At 42.9% G+C, this 16525-nt stretch overlaps 1 long non-coding RNA gene across 2 annotated transcripts in view; it reads right to left on the bottom strand.

Annotated features, from left to right (window-relative positions):
• Window positions 1-1174: 1174 nt before the first annotated feature.
• Window positions 1175-16525, bottom strand: part of LOC138453748 (uncharacterized) — a 160930-nt gene continuing 145579 nt past the window's right edge. Inside the window, exons 3-4 of one of the 2 annotated variants that reach the window (XR_011260515.1) lie at window positions 4852-10960; window positions 1175-4540 (exon numbers count right to left, since the gene is read on the bottom strand). This is a non-coding gene — a long non-coding RNA (uncharacterized lncRNA). Of the gene's footprint in view, window positions 4541-4851; window positions 10961-16525 lie in introns of those variants that run through there. The other variant, XR_011260514.1, reaches the window with a different exon arrangement.

Here is a 16525-nt window from a genome sequence, read left to right as displayed (position 1 = left end):
CAGAAGAGGGGAATCCCGCATGGTGGTAGGGTGACAAAGGTCCTGTGTTGCCAAGCAGAATACATTGATTCAGGGATCCTGCCTTTTCAGAAGAAACGGCTTCCTGATGCCTATACACTCAAGGGGTGCTCACAGTCATGCTACTGTTCTGCCTTGTCCTGTGATGCAACTGTGGGGAAGGTCAGCAGCAGTCCTGAACTACAAAAACCCTTTTGGACATTTTAGTTTGCATTACACTCTTTTGTTATACATATCATTGTCCCGTACCCTTTTGTTATCTAGGGTAAGGATTTGGCAATAGGTTTATTAGTATAGGCCATTTTGTTTTGACACAACACCAATAGGACAGTGTTTTCTTTACTTTGATGGTCGCAGCTTGCTCCCATCTTAGATTTAGGTTTAGATTAGGCATTTTTCTCACCCACTTACTGTTCAATAAACACCCTTGGATTGTACTCCTTATGTCTGTTGTACTTCTGATAACCATACCTTCCTTACAGAACATACAATAATGTTAACATCTAGATATATAGCACCTTTTCAATGTTCATATTTTGGCTGTCAGTGAACAAAACTGTCTGTCTTAGATATCTCAGTGAACAAAAACAAGTGGCCCAGATATGTGATGTCATCAGTGATGTCAACAATGACATTTGTGATGTCTTCTTAGATATCCTGGGTGTTAGTCTTAGCAGTGCACGGTGGTGGCTCGAGTTATGGCTGATTAGCTTACCATAACTGGTGAATTTTGAAGTATCCTGCCTCCTGCAGGATCTACCCTGAGCCAGTAATAACAAGGAGCAGGAACCAGGCTGACTCAAGTATGTAGAAAAAGGAACACGTGTTATTCTCTTGGTTACAGGTTCAGTATTGAATATAGGAGAGAGAGATCATCAGTAGCTTCTTCCCTGGTTCCCTGCCCAGCTCCAAGTCCCCAACCGTCTTTCCTGGTATCCCCAGGTGCCCCAACACTCCAAGCTCCCCTAGCATTCCAACACAGCTCTGACACTGACTCAGACCTCATTCTTACATATGCAGGTGTCTTGATATGGGCCAAATCGTCCTTGGGACCAGCCCTCGGGGGCAATAATTACCCAATTCAGCCCAAAATACAGGTTCTATTGTGCTGAGCAGTGATCTCATGCTAGTGACAAATGACACCTTCAATAAGTTTTAGTATTTATTCTAAACAGTGAATTTCATATACATTTGGTATTCAAGTTAGAGAAGATTACAAAGCACAAAACTTAGAGAAATGCAAAATATAGAGAAACATAGAACTTAGATAAACATAGAGAAACATAGAGAAACACAGTCTTACGCCCCTTCAATCAGCACTGGGAGACCCTGGCCCTCATAAACTAGCTGTAACAAGCCCCGCTCAGAGGACAGCGCTGTCGGGATGCCGTCAGAGCTCCAAATTCCGGGCACTTGATCTTGCTCGAACCAAGTCCACAGGACGATCTCCCACCCGAGTCATGTGAGCATGTATATTTTATAATCTCGTGCTGCCCGTCCGTGACGCACAGTTCCAGAACTTTCCCTGTGCAAAATATAGGCTGGCTCATGGAAAAAACCAACTCTGTTAATTTCCACTGCTCCTTCTCCTGTGCCCCTCCCTGGCTCCCTGGAGCCCATCTGCCAAAGCTCAGGAATGTCTTATCAGTGCCTTCCCAGAGAAAAGGAGATTAGCTTGGGGCCATGCAGGGCTACCGTTAGTGAGGCAGAATATTCTAAGGGAAGCAGGGATGTATTAACCCCACCTGCAAGCTCTAAAAGGCATGCACTCATAGCTTAGTGTTTATAGCGCTTAAGACTGGCTATCTAAGCGCTATATAGGTGCCATAATGTTCCAAACACTCCAAAAATACCTATTAGCTACAGAGCTAGGGCCCTCTCCCTGCCTGTCTATCAACAATGCATAATGTGACCTATCACTCATACTAGGCCTGCATATTCCTTGTAGCTCACTACTGCATAATGGAAGTGCTACAACAGACTACTGTCAGCATTTTTAGCACATACTTTGAATACACTATTGGCTTTCAGCGGCTAATGCTGTCATCTAAAGCCCTGATTGGCAAGGTTGCAATTTTGTGTATCACTACATTCCACCCCTATTCAACGTGTGTGCGACAAATGCTGACTAATACACATCAATATAGTATTTAGTGCAGCGATAAAGACCTTGGGGCTTTGCAAGAGGTTTAAGCAAACTACCTTCTAGCGGTTAGTTAGCGTGGCATGCAAGGTTAGTAAAAAACACTACCTAAACAAAAATGTACACAAAGTGAACAGTGATATATACCCTTGCCAAAACCTGGCCTACACAAAAATACCTACACAAAGTGAACATGGACATTTACTCTAGCCAAAACCTGGCCTACACAACAATACCTAAATGATTATTGTATAACTGATTGTCAGTTAAAAAGCAGCATGCAGTTAGAATGTCAAGGCAATCCAGTGTAGTCTAATCTACAATGCACTATTGCATTTATGTATAGTTACCAACTCTAAAACCTGGCAGCCTTTAACTCTAAGGGCCTACCCTCCCCCTGATCCCAGGGCATTCAAACGTGACTATGGGCTGTGTGATTAGACACTTCCCCCATATATGTGGAACCCAACCAGAAACCATCTAATTTCGTGAACAAGGTGAACCCATGGGCACCAGGTTATCTAAATAAAAACAATTCTACTAATTTACATCAAGCATGGCATGTGTTATTCATGCAATCAAAAGCAAGCAATTTGATCCATATGTATGCTGGTAACTGTAGCTCTGCGTGCCAGTGTGTGGAGGATGGTCGCCCCCACTCAGTAAAAAGCCAACACCTGCTGATTAAACAATGTTTGCCATACAATGCATCGTGTGTATTTAGCAGTCTTGTTGACCTGCCCTATGGCAGAAAAAATGTCTTCATACCTAAAATTCTGCCATCTCCAGTGGTTGCCAATACTTGTAGCAGTGTTGGGCGCATCAATGGGCCCCACTAGGCCAGAAGTTCTATAGCAGAGCTGGCATCAGAACCCACAGTGGCTAGCTTATTGTGCACAGTTTCTATGTTACAAGCATATAAAGCTCCTGTTACTCCCCGCTGCTCCTGCAATTAATGAATCTAGCTCCCTAGCTACGCGCACTCTAGTGATGGGCCATAGAAATGGGCTCCATTTGTAGCAGCTTGGTAGTACTAAGGAAACATTGCCTCATGATAAATCTATGTCTAAGTGTATCACTGTAATAATGGAGGTGTGCATTACCAGCCTACAATTTAAATGTTGCCTTACTACTGGAAAATCTAACATGTTCACAGTGTCTACCTATTGTGACTTGGAGAATACCCTTCTTCAAGTGGGATATCTACCATATACAATATTAGTTTTTGCCACAAACACCATACTACCATCCGGCAGTGGCTGTTTCATCACACCATTGTGTAAAAATGCATTTAGTCAAGTTATAGTCCATAAAATCTTGGCGAGAACACTCGCTGCAGTTCTTGGTCAGAAAAACATCACATTAAACAAATTAAACAAATCGTTGTATCCATTCAGTGACAAAAGATGTCTGACAATGTGTCAGGCCAGTACGCTAGCAATTCCATGTGGATACTCATTTGTAGCGCTTTTCCAAAGAATTATTCCAAATGTCTACAATCAAAAGGTGACTCTTTGCATTAGTGTGCTGGAGACAGCTGTCCCCACTAAAAAATGAAACTGGTTGGTTTAACAAAAACCGTGTCACACTCTGTGTCATAAAATCAAATAACTAGTCAGTCATGGTTTCATTTACCCGCCTTAAAGCTGGCTGTAAAAGTATCCGGTGTTTCAAAGGTTACCATCTCAAATTAGAGCTCACACACTTGGCAGCATTACTTCAATTAAGGATCTTAACCTACGCACAGGTGACTTTGATGTGCGCACTCATTTTATCTCAAAATAAATTACGATCCTGCTTGCATAATCCTGCTGCCCCAACAATTCATAAATCATTTTCCTGCCTACGTGCAACGTAGAAGTTTTTTTTTTCAAAAAAAAGCAAAGCATCTCTGGTTAAAGCAATTCAGTTGGAAGAGTAAAACCATTTCGTTTTTTCAGATTCATCTCAAAAAGTGCATTTAAAAAACATTTTTCAATGTGTTAGCATTCAAGTGCTGTGTCACACAGCTGTTTGTGGTGCATGATGTCACAGTCCACAACTCATTGTCCATAGTCCTTTAAACAAGAAAGGCAAGACATGTCAATTAAGTTATTTCCAGCAACTGAATCATTTGAATGTGTAGCATCAAATATTTGATAATTAGCCAAGTCTGCACCGTGCCAGTTCAGCAAAAGTTATTACTCTGTTGGACACCTTTCGCAGGTTGCAGAACAAATGTCCTCATACGTCATGCATGCTAGCAGCATCGAGTGCGGTGCAGGACACGTTTAAAGTTGACTCGCTTTCTCTGAGCACAGTTTGCTTGACTGATCAGTGTCACCCACAAATTGAATACATCTACTTCTGTCAATGGCGAAATGCATTTTGCTTTTTTACCTAGGCAAAATACAAACATAAATGTTAGGATTTCATCAAAAGTACAATGTCATTATTCATCAATATCAGCGTTATCCACCCCTTCCCATAACACCACCCCCATCTTCAGAAGTCTCTTCAGGTAACTACACACTTTATCATTGCTACTGCAATTATTTATCACCCTTCTGCATTTTTTCTGGGGGCTTATTTACACTCAACCATACGGGGTGTAACTGCCTAATCACAAACTCATTTGTGCAATGCGATCATAGTTGGTCAATGGTACCTCAGACTGATCTGTGCTTTTACAAAAGCCATATAATAAGTACCCAGGTCGCACAATGCTTTTCTTTTTCACCAAAGCGATCACAAATGCCAGGCGCCAACTTGCTTCCAGTGTCTCATGATCTTGATTTAGTTTGCCCTGCTGGCATCACTCCATTTTTCAAAGGTAAAGTCTTTCAGTCCAATACCGCCTGCAGTTGCACAAGCAGCTTTGTTTATTTTTCTCCATACAGCTAGTGTCTTTCAAGCCTCTGGTTTTTTCACTTATCATTTTCTCAAAGGGTGTTTGCTGATTTCTTGGCCCACCCCTTTGAGCGTGATAGTCTAAGTCAGTTTCTTTTGTTGCTTCAACAAATCATTCATTCTTGCACTAAGCCGTGAGGCTTCTGGATCATGGCTAATGTGCAGTGTTCATGTTGTACTCCAAAGCCGAGCTCTGCATGTTGTCTCTTGCAAAACGGCTAAGTGCTTTATGTCAGTTTTGCTTCCATCTGGAATGCCATAATGTCTTTGTCAGTTACTCCAGCCCTGGCAATGTAGCTTGCATTTTGCCAGCTGTGTATTTTCTCTTCTCAAAGCGCCTAGAGGTTTCTTCTCCAGTGCACAGCGCTTTACTTCAGTTCACATCACATGGAGCACTGGGATGCAGCTTGCACAGCAATAGCGTTTCACTTCACATCACATCACATGGTGCATGGGAATGCGGTTTGCATGGCAATGTCTGTTGGAATGGGCAGCTGTCTTTTCTTAGCCCATTCACAGATGCACAGGTTCCCCAATGTTCAGATGTGATGTGCCCATCTGCCATCCTGCATGCAGTCTTTGTTTTCCTTCCAGTGTTACTGGGCAAATTCTTTACTTCTGATCAGCTCTGTTATTGCATGCCGTTAGAAAGCATGCGTACATCAGCATTTCTGTCTTTGCACCCCCTCTCCTCAGTTTTTTTTTTTCACGCTGCGGTGTCTCTCACAGGGGATGGAATGCAGGAATGTCATTGTTTATCTTTCGCGCAGCAAGCTTATCTCTTTGCCTATAACTCTTACAATGTGGCGGCTTCAATGGAAGGCACTCGTTTCAGACAGTTCACCAAGATTAACTCTTTCTTGCACTGTTCCAGCAACTCAGAAAAGCTCCCATATCTGAAACACCATTTCATTAAACAGGAGTGCAGTATTCTGCTTTTGTTTGCCTTCCTGCACCTCGCCCAGGACAGCTTCAAGGCACAACCTCTGCACACACAGCAAGACTCTTATTTTCAAAAGAGGCACTTTTTCTTCTCATCAGATTCTACTCCATGTAATTTTGCAAAATGTCAATGCGTCTTTTAGCCTGTTTTTGAACTGATTAATGTCCCATTTAAAAGCATACGTTTTTTTTTTCTCTTCTTCCTCGTAACCTTGTAGTTTGGCTTCACGAGCTCACTCCAATGCAATGTGCGATCTTTCAAAAGAACCCACAACCCACTAAATCTTTGTGCTGTCTTATCACATACAGATTTTTCATTCTGTTGTACCATTGCCAGAATATAACCACTTATTTCAGTGCATTTAAAAAATGCCATGTTTAGTGCAGCTCCCTGCACGGTTTTTCCTGCAATAACAACCCACACTCTATATTGCTTGTGGGCTGTTATTGTGTCAACAACATTTTTCACCATGTATCACAGTCAACAGGTCACTATTTCCAAACATGCATCACTTATAAGGCAACAGTACAAATCCATGGCATAGCGTGGGAACAGTCAAAAATACTCCAGGGGCAATTTAGAGGCAATTTAGAAAAATATAAATTGTCTTTCCCCCCCAAACCATTGCAAACTGATTCTGCAATTTCAAATCAATATACAAAAATCGAAAATCCAAATAACATCACTCACTTTCTTTTTTTAAGTGAGTCTCTCACCCATTATAAGCATGGCACAGCTTAAAATGCAATATAGTCATTTTAGTGTGTTTCCTTTAGACAGAATTCGCCACCAGCACATGGAATTTACAGTTGCCAAAAGAAAAACAAACCCTTTAGGCTCTCAGCACAGATGTTACTCTTTCTCCTAAGCACGGCTCATTCCCCACGTTATTTTTTCAGGAATGTCAACACTTCAAAAGCATACATCAAAAAAGCGAACCTTCGCCTCCGAACATTACAACCCCCCACTCGCTAGCACACTGGGGCTGAGTCAATGGTTAAATTACTATTCACAATTTGCATGTCAAATACTTGCAACTATTTTTCCCTGCCCTCATGACAGAATAGAGTTGAGAACTCGGTCTCACTTTGCATTTCAAATAACAACTTTAAACTGGGGAAACCGCATGATAAAATGCTTTCCTAATTGAACATACATCTTTCTTGACCATTCATCAGAGCGCTTTAAACAAAGCCATTTCCCGCTTGTTTATCGCCTTGTACTCCCTGGCTCCATTCCCAAGCAATAAGTCAGTCACGACTGATTTACTGAAGGGAGTCTTAACCACACAAGCTATCGGCCACGGCAAGCCGACACAACGCTGCTGTCTTTTGAAGTCTCAGAGCTGCAGTGAGACCACCAAGGAAATGCGACAGCCTGCTCCTCACTCTACACTGTGTTCTCTCACACAATTTGTCATTTCACAGCAAGGCACTGCTCTGCACAAATCCCACAAAGCTGCCACCAAATGTCTTGATATGGGCCAAATCGTCCTCGGGACCAGCCCTCGGGAGCAATAATTACCCAATGCAGCCCAAAATACAGGTTCTATTGTGCTGAGCAGTGATCTCATGCTAGTGACAAATGACACCTTCAATAAGTTTTAGTATTTATTCTAAACAGTGAATTTCATATACATTTGGTATTCAAGTTAGAGAAGATTACAAAGCACAAAACTTAGAGAAATGCAAAATATAGAGAAACATAGAACTTAGATAAACATAGAGAAACATAGAGAAACACAGTCTTACGCCCCTTCAATCAGCACTGGGATACCCTGGCCCTCATAAGCTAGCTGTAACAAGCCCCGCTCAGAGGACAGCGCTGTCGGGATGCCGTCAGAGCTCCAAATTCCGGGCACTTGATCTTGCTCGAACCAAGTCCACAGGACGATCTCCCACCCGAGTCATGTGAGCATGTATATTTTATAATCTCGTGCTGCCCGTCCGTGACGCACAGTTCCAGAACTTTCCCTGTGCAAAATATAGGCTGGCTCATGGAAAAAACCAACTCTGTTAATTTCCACTGCTCCTTCTCCTGAGCCCCTCCCTGGCTCCCTGGAGCCCATCTGCCAAAGCTCAGGAATGTCTTATCAGTGCCTTCCCAGAGAAAAGGAGATTAGCTTGGGGCCATGCAGGGGTACCGTTAGTGAGGCAGAATATTCTAAGGGAAGCAGGGATGTATTAACCCCATCTGCAAGCTCTAAAAGGCATGCACTCATAGCTTAGTGTTTATAGCGCTTAAGACTGGCTATCTAAGCGCTATATAGGTGCCATAATGTTCCAAACACTCCAAAAATACCTATTAGCTACAGAGCTAGGGCCCTCTCCCTGCCTGTCTATCAACAATGCATAATGTGACCTATCACTCATACTAGGCCTGCATATTCCTTGTAGCTCACTACTGCATAATGGAAGTGCTACAACAGACTACTGTCAGCATTTTTAGCACATACTTTGAATACACTATTGGCTTTCAGCGGCTAATGCTGTCATCTAAAGCCCTGATTGGCAAGGTTGCAATTTTGTGTATCACTACATTCCACCCCTATTCAACGTGTGTGCGACAAATGCTGACTAATACACATCAATATAGTATTTAGTGCAGTGATAAAGACCTTGGGGCTTTGCAAGAGGTTTAAGCAAACTACCTTCTAGCGGTTAGTTAGCGTGGCATGCAAGGTTAGTAAAAAACACTACCTAAACAAAAATGTACACAAAGTGAACAGTGACATTTACCCTTGCCAAAACCTGGCCTACACAAAAATACCTACACAAAGTGAACATGGACATTTACTCTAGCCAAAACCTGGCCTACACAACAATACCTAAATAATTATTGTATAACTGATTGTCAGTTAAAAAGCAGCATGCAGTTAGAATGTCAAGGCAATCCAGTGTAGTCTAATCTACAATGCACTATTGCATTTATGTATAGTTACCAACTCTAAAACCTGGCAGCCTTTAACTCTAAGGGCCTACCCTCCCCCTGATCCCAGGGCATTCAAACGTGACTATGGGCTGTGCGATTAGACACTTCCCCCATGTATGTGGAACCCAACCAGAAACCATCTAATTTCGTGAACAAGGTGAACCCATGGGCACCAGGTTATCTAAATAAAAACAATTCTACTAATTTACATCAAGCATGGCATGTGTTATTCATGCAATCAAAAGCAAGCAATTTGATCCATATGTATGCTGGTAACTGTAGCTCTGCGTGCCAGTGTGTGGAGGATGGTCGCCCCCATTCAGTAAAAGGCCAACACCTGCTGATTAAACAATGTTTGCCATACAATGCATCGTGTGTATTTAGCAGTCTTGTTGACCTGCCCTATGGCAAAAAATGTCTTCATACCTAAAATTCTGCCATCTCCAGTGGTTGCCAATACTTGTAGCAGTGTTGGGCGCATCAATGAGCCCCACTAGGCCAGAAGTTCTATAGCAGAGCTGGCATCAGAACCCATAGTGGCTAGCTTATTGTGCACAGTTTCTATGTCACAAGCATATAAAGCTCCTGTTACTCCCCGCTGCTCCTGCAATTAATGAATCTAGCTCCCTAGCTACGCGCACTCTAGTGATGGGCCATAGAAATGGGCTCCATTTGTAGCAGCTTGGTAGTACTAAGGAAACATTGCCTCATGATAAATCTATGTCTAAGTGTATCACTGTAATAATGGAGGTGTGCATTACCAGCCTACAATTTAAATGTTGCCTTACTACTGGAAAATCTAACATGTTCACAGTGTCTACCTATTGTGACTTGGAGAATACCCTTCTTCAAGTGGGATATCTACCATATACAATATTAGTTTTTGCCACAAACACCATACTACCATCCGACAGTGACTGTTTCATCACACCATTGTGTAAAAATGCATTTAGTCAAGTTATAGTCCATAAAATCTTGGCGAGAACACTCGCTGCAGTTCTTGGTCAGAAAAACATCACATTAAACAAATTAAACAAATCGTTGTATCCATTCAGTGACAAAAGATGTCTGACAATGTGCCAGGCCAGTACGCTAGCAATTCCATGTGGATACTCATTTGTAGCGCTTTTCCAAAGAATTATTCCAAATGTCTACAATCAAAAGGTGACTCTTTGCATTAGTGTGCTGGAGACAGCTGTCCCCACTAAAACATGAAACTGGTTGGTTTAACAAAAACCGTGTCACACTCTGTGTCATAAAATCAAATAACTAGTCAGTCATGGTTTCATTTACCCGCCTTAAAGCTGGCTGTAAAAGTATCCGGTGTTTCAAAGGTTACCATCTCAAATTAGAGCTCACACACTTGGCAGCATTACTTCAATTAAGGATCTTAACCTACGCACAGGTGACTTTGATGTGCGCACTCATTTTATCTCAAAATAAATTACGATCCTGCTTGCATAATCCTGCTGCCCCAACAATTCATAAATCATGTTCCTGCCTACGTGCAACGTAGAAGTTTTTTTTTTCAAAAAAAGCAACGCATCTCTGGTTAAAGCAATTCAGTTGGAAGAGTAAAACCATTTCGTTTTTTCAGATCCATCTCAAAAAGTGCATTTAAAAACCATTTTTCAATGTGTTAGCATTCAAGTGCTGTGTCACACAGCTGTTTGTGGTGCATGATGTCACAGTCCACAACTCATTGTCCATAGTCCTTTAAACAAGAAAGGCAAGACATGTCAATTAAGTTATTTCCAGCAACTGAATCATTTGAATGTGTAGCATCAAATATTTTATAATTAGCCAAGTCTGCACCGTGCCAGTTCAGCAAAAGTTATTACTCTGTTGGACACCTTTCGCAGGTTGCAGAACAAATGTCCTCATACGTCATGCATGCTAGCAGCATTGAGTGCGGTGCAGGACACGTTTAAAGTTGACTCGCTTTCTCTGAGCACAGTTTGCTTGACTGATCAGTGTCACCCACAAATTGAATACATCTACTTCTGTCAATGGCGAAATGCATTTTGCTTTTTTACCTAGGCAAAATACAAACAGAAATGTTAGGATTTCATCAAAAGTACAATGTCATTATTCATCAATATCAGCGTTATCCACCCCTTCCCATAACACCACCCCCATCTTCAGAAGTCTCTTCAGGTAACTACACACTTTATCATTGCTACTGCAATTATTTATCACCCTTCTGCATGTTTTCTGGGGGCTTATTTACACTCAACCATACGGGGTGTAACTGCCTAATCACAAACTCATTTGTGCAATGCGATCATAGTTGGTCAATGGTACCTCAGACTGATCTGTGCTTTTACAAAAGCCATATAATAAGTACCCAGGTCGCACAATGCTTTTCTTTTTCACCAAAGCGATCACAAATGCCAGGCGCCAACTTGCTTCCAGTGTCTCATGATCTTGATTTAGTTTGCCCTGCTGGCATCACTCCATTTTTCAAAGGTAAAGTCTTTCAGTCCAATACCGCCTGCAGTTGCACAAGCAGCTTTGTTTATTTTTCTCCATACAGCTAGTGTCTTTCAAGCCTCTGGTTTTTTCACTTATCATTTTCTCAAAGGGTGTTTGCTGATTTCTTGGCCCACCCCTTTGAGCGCGATAGTCTAAGTCAGTTTCTTTTGTTGCTTCAACAAATCATTCATTCTTGCACTAAGCCGTGAGGCTTCTGGATCATGGCTAATGTGCAGTGTTCATGTTGTACTCCAAAGCCGAGCTCTGCATGTTGTCTCTTGCAAAACGGCTAAGCGCTTTATGTCAGTTTTGCTTCCATCTGGAATGCCATAATGTCTTTGTCAGTTACTCCAGCCCTGGCAATGTAGCTTGCATTTTGCCAGCTGTGTATTTTCTCTTCTCAAAGTGCCTAGAGGTTTCTTCTCCAGTGCACAGCGCTTTACTTCAGTTCACATCACATGGAGCACTGGGATGCAGCTTGCACAGCAATAGCGTTTCACTTCACATCACATCACATGGTGCATGGGAATGCGGTTTGCATGGCAATGTCTGTTGGAATGGGCAGCTGTCTTTTCTTAGCCCATTCACAGATGCACAGGTTCCCCAATGTTCAGATGTGATGTGCCCATCTGCCATCCTGCATGCAGTCTTTGTTTTCCTTCCAGTGTTACTGGGCAAATTCTTTACTTCTGATCAGCTCTGTTATTGCATGCCGTTAGAAAGCATGCGTACATCAGCATTTCTGTCTTTGCACCCCCTCTCCTCAGTTTTTTTTTTTCACGCTGCGGTGTCTCTCACAGGGGATGGAATGCAGGAATGTCATTGTTTATCTTTCGCGCAGCAAGCTTATCTCTTTGCCTATAACTCTTACACTGTGGCGGCTTCAATGGAAGGCACTCGTTTCAGACAGTTCACCAAGATTAACTCTTTCTTGCACTGTTCCAGCAACTCAGAAAAGCTCCCATATCTGAAACACCATTTCATTAAACAGGAGTGCAGTATTCTGCTTTTGTTTGCCTTCCTCCACCTCGCCCAAGACAGCTTCAAGGCACAACCTCTGCACACACAGCAAGACTCTTATTTTCAAAAGAGGCACTTTTTCTTCTCATCAGATTCTACTCCATGTAATTTTGCAAAATGTCAATGCGTCTTTTAGCCTGTTTTTGAACTGATTAATGTCCCATTTAAAAGCATACGTTTTTTTTTTCTCTTCTTCCTCGTAACCTTGTAGTTTGGCTTCACGAGCTCACTCCAATGCAATGTGCGATCTTTCAAAAGAACCCACAACCCACTAAATCTTTGTGCTGTCTTATCACACACAGATTCTTCATTCTGTTGTACCATTGCCAGAATATAACCACTTATTTCAGTGCATTTAAAAAATGCCATGTTTAGTGCAGCTCCCTGCACGGTTTTTTCTGCAATAACAACCCACACTCTATATTGCTTGTGGTCTGTTATTGTGTCAACAACATTTTTCACCATGTATCACAGTCAACAGGTCACTATTTCCAAACATGCATCACTTATAAGGCAACAGTACAAATCCATGGCATAGCGTGGGAACAGTCAAAAATACTCCAGGGGCAATTTAGAGGCAATTTAGAAAAATATAAATTGTCTTTCCCCCCAAACCATTGCAAACTGATTCTGCAATTTCAAATCAATATACAAAAATCGAAAATCCAAATAACATCACTCACTTTCTTTTTTTAAGTGAGTCTCTCACCCATTATAAGCAGGGCACAGCTTAAAATGCAATATAGTCATTTTAGTGTGTTTCCTTTAGACAGAATTCGCCACCAGCACATGGAATTTACAGTTGCCAAAAGAAAAACAAACCCTTTAGGCTCTCAGCACAGATGTTACTCTTTCTCCTAAGCACGGCTCATTCCCCACGTTATTTTTTCAGGAATGTCAACACTTCAAAAGCATACATCAAAAAAGCGAACCTTCGCCTCCGAACATTACAACCCCCCACTCGCTAGCACACTGGGGCTGAGTCAATGGTTAAATTACTATTCACAATTTGCCTGTCAAATACTTGCAACTATTTTTCCCTGCCCTCATGACAGAATAGAGTTGAGAACTCGGTCTCACTTTGCATTTCAAATTACAACTTTAAACTGGGGAAACCACATGATAAAATTCTTTCCTAATTGAACATACATCTTTCTTGACCATTCATCAGAGCGCTTTAAACAAAGCCATTTCCCGCTTGTTTATCGCCTTGTACTCCCTGGCTCCATTCATAAGCAATAAGTCAGTCACGACTGATTTACTGAAGGGAGTCTTAACCACACAAGCTATCGGCCACGGCAAGCCGACACAACGCTGCTGTCTTTTGAAGTCTCAGAGCTGCAGTGAGACCACCAAGGAAATGCGACAGCCTGCTCCTCACTCTACACTGTGTTCTCTCACACAATTTGTCATTTCACAGCAAGGCACTGCTCTGCACAAATCCCACAAAGCTGCCACCAAATGTCTTGATATGGGCCAAATCGTCCTCGGGACCAGCCCTCGGGAGCAATAATTACCCAATGCAGCCCAAAATACAGGTTCTATTGTGCTGAGCAGTGATCTCATGCTAGTGACAAATGACACCTTCAATAAGTTTTAGTATTTATTCTAAACAGTGAATTTCATATACATTTGGTATTCAAGTTAGAGAAGATTACAAAGCACAAAACTTAGAGAAATGCAAAATATAGAGAAACATAGAACTTAGATAAACATAGAGAAACATAGAGAAACACAGTCTTACGCCCCTTCAATCAGCACTGGGATACCCTGGCCCTCATAAGCTAGCTGTAACAAGCCCCGCTCAGAGGACAGCGCTGTCGGGATGCCGTCAGAGCTCCAAATTCCAGGCACTTGATCTTGCTCGAACCAAGTCCACAGGACGATCTCCCACCCGAGTCATGTGAGCATGTATATTTTATAATCTCGTGCTGCCCGTCCGTGACACACAGTTCCAGAACTTTCCCTGTGCAAAATATAGGCTGGCTCATGGAAAAAACCAACTCTGTTAATTTCCACTGCTCCTTCTCCTGAGCCCCTCCCTGGCTCCCTGGAGCCCATCTGCCAAAGCTCAGGAATGTCTTATCAGTGCCTTCCCAGAGAAAAGGAGATTAGCTTGGGGCCATGCAGGGGTACCGTTAGTGAGGCAGAATATTCTAAGGGAAGCAGGGATGTATTAACCCCATCTGCAAGCTCTAAAAGGCATGCACTCATAGCTTAGTGTTTATAGCGCTTAAGACTGGCTATCTAAGCGCTATATAGGTGCCATAATGTTCCAAACACTCCAAAAATACCTATTAGCTACAGAGCTAGGGCCCTCTCCCTGCCTGTCTATCAACAATGCATAATGTGACCTATCACTCATACTAGGCCTGCATATTCCTTGTAGCTCACTACTGCATAATGAAAGTGCTACAACAGACTACTGTCAGCATTTTTAGCACATACTTTGAATACACTTTTGGCTTTCAGCGGCTAATGCTGTCATCTAAAGCCCTGATTGGCAAGGTTGCAATTTTGTGTATCACTACAGCAGGATACAACACATTTCTGTCAGTTTTTGATTTTACTTGTAACCATAACAACCCTTTAACAAAGTAATTTACACTGAAAAAATATATATAACAAAGCCTGCGGTAGCGCAGTGTAGTTATGGTTAAAATGTTCAACTTATAGAAAGAGCACTTTTTGGGTGGCTTGTGACTTTGCCCCCCCCCAGACGAATCCTCATTAAACTTTGCAAAAAAAAGTATATGGCTGTGATGGCCGTAGTTCAGTGATACGCGTGCCATGCAGCGCCGTACAAACACACAGACAAGGAGGGTTTCCTGCAATGTCGCCCTTTATTTAACTCCAACAGTGTACTGCCTTTGCCCCGTCCTCCCACGTCATATCCCTCACTGCCTCCCTCCTCCCTGTCCCCTGGAACTTGTCTGTCAACATGACATCCGCCCCACTCCAATTTAAACAGTTACCGAAGAGGTGTGATGCACAAACGGGAACACAGTCTGATAACCCATTTCCTCAATAAGGCGGCAAGGCTTATTTCTAGCTCTCTGAGGTCTGGAACTGAAACGTTCAGCCGAACTGCTAGCTCTAGGTCCATCACCAGGGTCTTCCCAGCCGAATGCTTCCGAGTCCTCTTGGTCCCCTTGGTAAGGGTCATTGGACAGATAGTCAAGTGGTATTTCCATTTGCACACTCGAGCCTCCTCGACCCTAAGAGAGGAACCTTCTTGAAATGCGAGGAAATTTGCATTGTTGACCCTTGGTCTCCTTGTGCCGTGATCATAGAGCCCTTCTTTTCCAGGATGATCAGGGGTTCCTCATGAAATGTTGCAGTGTGTTTGTGAGTCTGCGGTTGCTTCACTGCGACTATGTCCCCAACAGCCAGTTGGGTATTGCGGGCCATCCTCCGGTCATCCGCATCTGTCTTCATGCGACATTTGGTCTCATGATCCCTTTCTCTTATTTCGGTGTCCATTCTTCAACTATCCTCCGGTGAACAGGCTTGTGGCAGCCGAGTCCTGAGGTGTCTTCCAAACATTATCTCTGCTGGGGTTTTCCGCATGGAGCTGTGTGGGGTGCTTCGATAGTCCTGCAGTAGTTGGTGGAGTACTTGTTCATAGGGCTGCCCCGTGAGCCGAGCCACCTGTAGTGCCCTCTTCAGAATTGCCATAAAACGTTCAATCATGCCATTGGCCTTGGGCCAGAGTCGCGTGACCCTGTGATGGTGGAATCCCACGTATTCGCCAAACTTTGTAAAACTCTGTCCGTTAAACGGGGGCCCATTGTCTGTCTTCACCTTCAGGGGAACGCTGTATGCCGTGAAAATACAGTCCAATGCCGGGATGACATAGTGAGCTGAGGTGGATGCTACGATCTGTGCTTCTGGATACCTGGAATACTAATCCTTGATGGCCAATATGTATCTTCCCCCTTCAATTGGACCAAAGAAATCAGACGCCGCCACCTCCCATATGCCCCCTGGCAATTCGTACATTCTCCGTGGCTCTGGGTACTGGAGTGGCGTGAGGAGGCAGCATGTGGGAATTTGTTTCAGTAGCTCCTTCACCATGGTGTCCAGTTGTGGAAACCACACCTTCT

The sequence above is a fragment of the Ambystoma mexicanum genome, chromosome 1p, assembly GCF_040938575.1.
Source record: "Ambystoma mexicanum isolate Mex_15411 chromosome 1p, UKY_AmexF1_1, whole genome shotgun sequence".
NCBI classification, from domain to species: Eukaryota; Metazoa; Chordata; class Amphibia; order Caudata; family Ambystomatidae; genus Ambystoma; species Ambystoma mexicanum.
The sequence above is the reverse complement of the archived record's forward strand: the minus strand, read 5'-3'. Positions and strand labels throughout refer to the sequence as shown.